Source organism: Argentina silus (assembly GCF_951799395.1).
Source record: "Argentina silus genome assembly, chromosome: 5".
In the NCBI taxonomy this organism is placed as follows: Eukaryota; Metazoa; Chordata; class Actinopteri; order Argentiniformes; family Argentinidae; genus Argentina; species Argentina silus.
The window spans coordinates 1,463,094-1,469,715 of record NC_139659.1 but is presented as its reverse complement, the minus strand read 5'-3'; the positions used below and the strand labels follow the sequence as shown (position 1 = coordinate 1,469,715).

Here is a 6,622-nt window from a genome sequence, read left to right as displayed (position 1 = left end):
TTCCTCAAGGCAATGGTTGCACCCTCTGTTTTGAATATATCGTGGGGACCTTGAAACGAAAACATGTCATGGTTTACTTGAAAATATCCAACACTCTGCTTCTCTGGATTATGTTTCTGAGAGAAAAATGTCGAGGCTTAAGAAAAACAACAGGGCCAATGTGCCATTTCTTCCTTCCAAACCCCACCATTTGTGGTGTGAGACTTCATTTTTCTTCTGTTAGTCATGAAAGTGGTGAGATGTCAACAGTGGGCTGATGCCTTCACCAGTAACTACAGACCGAAAGGCAAAGGACTAGTATCAAGATAATTAGGACCACCATGATTAGGTGTTTGCTAGGAATAGGGGTGGAAGAAAGTTAAAAGGAATGTTTTTAAAAGTGTGTGTGTGTGTGTGTGCCTGTGCCTGTGTGTGTGTGTGCCTGTGTGTGTCTGTGTGTATGAGCGTGACTGTTCCTCGTTGCCTCTGTGGCAACAGACAGAGTTTGAGTCATGCAATCGTCTGTCCACATGTCTCCCGTACTGAGTGAGAAAACAAGTGAGTCCTGGTCGTTGAAATATTCTGGAACCCATTTGAAAAAGAAATGCCAAGTATCTACAAAAGCTGGACGCTCAAAGAAGTACAATCCAATAGCTTAGATCATCACCACAGCAGCTGTACCACACAGGACGACAGTAGGCCTATATCTAGGTATATCACAGACCTACAGGACTGTTTTTTTCCTCCCAGTTGTGGGTTTCTATAGAGACGCCTCCAAGTTGCTTATGTGACGGTCCCCCTGCGAGGAGCCAATGAACAGCGGGAGTAAGGTGTCTGGTTACTCCCAGTCAGCCTCAACTAGACGCGCAGGGAGGGGGAAGGAGAATGGTTACTAGGCTGCCGAGGAACACACTGACAATTCACTGGCTGTTTCAAAAGTATTTTCTAAACAGATAAAGGATGACTTGTATACCCACATGGTTACATTGCAAGGATTAGCGGAAGCACTTGTGAGTGATTGTTTTTGAGAGAGGATTTTCCTTCTTTTGGGGGCGCATGTCGTGGAGGTAAACCTGTTGCCCGTCGAGCTGCCTGTCGGTCCACTCCAAGATGTTCTATTGTGGACGGGATGACGGGCTCGTTCGGTCTCGTTTGTTTTTCGCTTCTGTAGTCTAGTCCGGGGGGTTTGCGAAGCGTTTTTTCCTTCAAGCTCTTTAGTCGCATTTTTAATTGCCCGGTAAGTTGACTTTAATTTTGCCTCCTCTTTCTAAGAAACTCTGAAACGGAATGGTTGTGTCGGCTGGGTTTGGCTTAAAAGTTGCCGGACGAAGGAGCAGCTAACCCAGCCTAGCAGCGAGGGACGGAACGGTGCCGTGTAGCTTTGTTATCGTGGGGCTGAAGCCAAACTATGTTTCTGTGGAAGACGGGAATCTGCGGAAACACTACATACATACATATGTATATTAATTTCGCATAACACTTGGATAGTTATGTTTTGAGAAGTGCTTATTGGTGCGTACACGGCAGCGGTGGCGGAGGTAGCGTGGAATGTGCTGCGGCGACGTTCTGAAGGTTTCGCTCGAGGAAAGATGCCAAAGGACGCAACTAAATAACTAAATAACTAAATAACTAAATAACTAAAGAACTAAACAACTAAATAACTAAACAACTAAAGAACTAAACAACTCTTTAGACTCAGACTGTTTCCAGCTCGGACGGTATTACAACAATGTTGAAATGATTCTATTCTGTTTTCTATTTCTATTGCAACCACTCCAATCGTGCGTGAGCATTCTTTTTTTAATTTAAAAATAATAATAATTATGATTGCATATTCATTAGTAAACTATAATTGAGATCTTCCCTTTTTTTAATATTTTTTTTTTTTATACATTTTTCAGATTTGACGTTTATCCCAACTGTAGATTCCTCAAGTAAAGCTACAACACACACACACACACACACACACACACTTATGATAAGAATGGTTGGTGTCAGGTTTTGAATATAGTATTTTGAATATAACATTCTAAAGAAACTTGCATGAATGAATATGATCCAATAGATCATAACTATGGATTAGAATAACCACTTCTACACCTCTTTATTTAGGCCTCAAATCCACACAACCGAAGACATAAGCCTGTAGATCGACTTGCCCTCTCAGTTGAGAAAAAGTTACATTTTGCTGCACCAGAGAAGTCCCAACTATTTTTTTGGGAAAAACAATTGCGTCTTGGACTTGGTAGGAGTTCTGTGTCTGAGATAAAGATAGGGAGAGAGAGAGAGAGTGTGTGTGTGTGTGTGGGGGGGGGGGGGGGGCTAAATCAGTGGCGTAAATACTGTGGTTTATTAAAACCATGCTCTACATGTCACGGTCCCCATGGCAACCCTGTGATTAGCAGCAATGGGCGGATGAGGTTAAGACCAATGAGTGTTGAAGCCTCCAGTCTAGAGTCCCAGGGCTTAATGATGGACCTGCCCCTGGCCTGAACACATCAACAACAGCAGAAAGCCAGCCCTTCGCTGTGTCTCCCCCGACATCTCAGTCACTGACGGAAAGTGAAACCTTTTTTTCTCTCTTCTCACCACACTTTATTTCAAAGCTATATATGTTTTCGGGACTGTAGCCACAAACGTCTACCCTCTGTAGAAGTGGATTTGTAGGAATAAAAGAGAATATGTGGATGGCAATACTAGTACACAAGTTTCCATGCATCTATCACCCAAACATGGTTATGGTGTCATGTTTTGATAGCTGGAAGTAGGCCTGTTCATAGAAGTAGGCCTGTTCATAGAAGTAGGCCTGTTCATCAGAAGTAGGCCTGTTCATCAGAAGTAGGCCTGTTCATAGAAGTAGGCCTGTTCATAGAAGTAGGCCTGTTCATCAGAAGTAGGCCTGTTCATCAGAAGTAGGCCTGTTCATAGAAGTAGGCCTGTTCATCAGAAGTAGGCCTGTTCATCAGAAGTAGGCCTGTTCATAGAAGTAGGCCTGTTCATCAGAAGTAGGCCTGTTCATAGAAGTAGGCCTGTCACAATATAGTTGGACTAATATAGGACTACTTTGATCATCGTGCATCTTGGGTTAAAGTTAAGTGCTGTTTCAATGCAAGTTAAGAGTTAATACTAAAAGGTTAAATAGGAGTTGATTTACTCTTCCATTTTTGAAAGGGTTTGGCATTTCAGTACAGTCACTCTCTGTACGCTGAAATGTGGAGTAATGATCCGTCTTCAAAAGGTTTTTGGAGTGTTCCAGCTCGACTGACTGGGATGCTAAACTGTGTATGTTTTGAATTTGGAGAGATATTGCTTGCATCGGAGGATTCTGGGAAAATAAGGTTCACCTCGAGTTTGTTGCTGAGTTTTCCTGGCATGAGTGTCCTCCGAAAGATTTTCACCTCAACTTGGCATACACAGTTGCTTTTTTATCTTGCTGCCCCGCCCTCTTATTCAAATGGTTTTACCAGCTCCAACCTCAGCTTAGTGTAAATGTATGGGGGAAATCAACCAGCTTGATTTCAAATCTTTGAATTATGCCATTGGGAACTATAGCCGGTAGCGTTTTGATTAGGCCTCCTTCGAGAGCTGTGGTTACTCTGAGTTTGAGAGATTTACATTTTGGCAAGGGAGTGGAAAGGAATAAAAATATGTGCTTGCAGTGTCTTATCATTGACCAATGCATAAAGATCAGTAACTCTCAGTAATTTCTAACTTGGTCTCTTGAAAACACTCATGCTAATATCATTTCACAGAGAGTTGTTTTCAAATCATGGAGAGAAAAAGAGGGAAAGGGAAAAACACAGGCTCAGAGTAGAGGAGAACTATCACGTTTCAGGGATTATTCTCTTAAAACTCCTTGTGACTGTGTCCAAGACCGGACCATAGTCTTTGTTTATGTTTCTGCCTCTCGACGTAGTGTGGGAATACCTCGGAACAAACGTCCCTCCTGTTTGAAAAGAAAATGACTCTCTGGCTGGAGGCTGTCTGCTTTGGGCCACTGCCCCTAAGCCCCTCAATAATGAGCAGGACAATGCACCAATGGGAGCCGGCCCTGGCCTCCATAGCAGCTTCAGCAGGGGATAAAAACATTCCACTGTAGGTCTCTGTTGAAATAACAAGGGGCGCAAAACAATCGGGTGAAGGTCTTCCCCACACTACTCATTCACCCATTGGGATGTTTAATGAGCCGGATGGGGTAGTAACCCACTTTCCATTGGTCTTCTTGCCTCCCCATTGATCACAGTATTTAACCTGCATTCCTGCATAAATATGTATAGCATGCATATTCATTAACTTTCCCTAATCGTGACCCATCGGAATCATTGTCTCTATTTGCACCCACAAAGCTGATAAGCGTTATAGATTGTGACACTGATTATCTTTTATATTCTGCATTGACTGGCATTTCGATAGGAAATGTCTGGAGTTGTGCTAAACTGGCCCATAGTGAGCTGGATGGAATATTTGCAACAATCTGTGCTTTACGATTTCAGTGCTAATCCAAACTTATTTACGCACCACATGTATTAGGCTATTTGTCTTGATAACTCTGATTTTTATGGTATTGGCAACTCACAACACTGGCATTAGAACAAACCTCTGCCGTAACTGATACATGCCGTGTTGTGTCTCCCTGCAGAGCCACCCAGAGTGTCTGACTCCACATTTCAATTGAAATATGTGACACACAACTATTTAGGTGGTGATGGTTTTTGCTTAGTCAAATTTAATCCTTTAAACCCTGAGCTTCCTATACCACACTTGCATCATGTCGCAATGGGATTTTGAGGATTTAAACGTCTTTGTCAACGCAGAGCAGCAGCTGGGTTTCATCACAGGGGTTTTGTGACAGAAAGATGAACATGTCTCGTTGCAAGGCAAACCCCTCTTTTCTCTTTCATTCGAGAGGTTTTCATTGACCAGTTATTTTGGGCATGCAACTGGCTGTAACCTTTAGCTAAAAAAAACAAACATACATGAGCAAAACTACTATATATCTGGATATCTGAACATATCTTTCAGGACACTTTCAGAAATGTGTTTGAATATAGTCCAAAAGGCTCTAAAATCATCATTCTCTACTCACTGTATGAAAATGTTACGAAGCAGCCTGCTCAGTGGGCTCAATAAATGGATTCAGACAGCTCTAGCTCCCAAGCAAAGCTTGTTTAGACTCGTCTGTAGACCGATGCATGTGAACGTGATACTGTACAGTAAATGTCAGTGAGGCCGTGCCTGCTCTGTGGTAGTGAATCCATTTGTGTCAAGCAACCATTGGCTTGTGACACCTGCATGCTATTCTAGCTATCGGACATGAGGAGAAGTCATTGAACATGCCCTCCAGGACAGTAGTACTAATGGCTCATGGTAATTCATTAGGTATTGATGAAGGCTAAGGAGAAGCTTTCATCTAGTTCACACACTGACACCATTTAGGCTAGGCTACTGTAGCAACAGTACTGGAAAGTGGTGTGTCTGTGACAGTTGCATAATTTCCACAACCATGCAGTGCTCTGCCTTTCCGTGTGATGTTCTAGGGGGAGGACTGGGGAGTTGTCTATTACTGGAGTTATCACACAAGTTTTAAGTGTAAAAATCAGTAGAAAGTAGAAAGTAAAAAATCCCCAACCTTTCTCTAGAGGCTAGTACAGAAGTGAGCTGCCACTGCCTCAGTAAACAGAGGCTAGTGGTGGTAGGCGCTGTTAGCTGCTCTCTTGTGATCGTCCCTCCTCAGCCCGAGAGCCTGACGTGACGTGGTGGTGGCACAGCGCTGGAGGTGGGAGTGGAGCTGACGCAACAGGACTCTTTCTCAGAAACGACTGAACAAGCTTCTGATGGGCCACTGCTTCTCTCCTAATAGGATTAATCAGAGAAAAGGGCTGCGATATTGGACTCATTGGCTGAGATTACTCTGTAATCAAACAGCGCGAGGGCAAGGGAGGTGGAAATGGCCGTGGAGAACCACGTAGAATGTGTCCATTATGAAACTATTCCAGTGTAACTGCCTCATTAGGATTCAGAAGGTAGGCCTTGTACCCAGGTCAATGATGGTATGAGTCCATTTGGAATTTCCTGGAGGTTTTTTGAATTGGTTATTCATTTCAGGACAGATTCAAGAAGTCTTTCATAAGACAGAGGATTGTCTGTGGAATGTTCGATAATCAGAGGCTGATTCATGTGTGCTTCCTAGGAAGATAATTTGAGTTATGCTGTCATGCATTCCTCTGATTTCCTGTCATTTCATTATAGTTTTTTTTGTAATCCCTAGATAGTGAAATTGCAATTACACGGTAACAGAATGATGCCGGGACTCGATTTTTAACTTTCAAACGTATTCCAAACAAAAACCCTTGATGGCAAAGTTTATACCATAGAGCTATATGCACAAGGACTACTTCTAACAATTGACCGGGGTCTGTACTTGAACATAAATGAGGTTTGATGTCTTTCTAAACACCTTTTAAATACTTTTTCTGGAAAATGTTTTCCTAGACGCTTTTCCATATGTTTGGCCAGAAGTCAAAAGCCTTTGCTAATCTCTATTTTTATGATGGAAGATGGTTGACAAATGTATTTCTGACCGCATTTCCTAAAAATATAGACTCTTAGCTTTTATTTGACACCTAATTTGATATGCTCTGAT

At 42.6% G+C, this 6,622-nt stretch overlaps 1 protein-coding gene across 2 annotated transcripts in view; it reads left to right on the top strand.

The window, feature by feature from the left end:
• The first annotated feature begins 884 nt into the window (after positions 1 to 884).
• ptpn13 (protein tyrosine phosphatase non-receptor type 13) overlaps positions 885 to 6,622 on the top strand; it is a 54,839-nt gene continuing 49,101 nt past the window's right edge. For both annotated transcript variants that reach the window (XM_083670279.1, XM_083670278.1), the window contains exon 1: positions 885 to 1,216. The gene's annotated coding sequence lies outside the window, so the exon portion shown is untranslated. The remainder of the gene's footprint in view (positions 1,217 to 6,622) is intronic.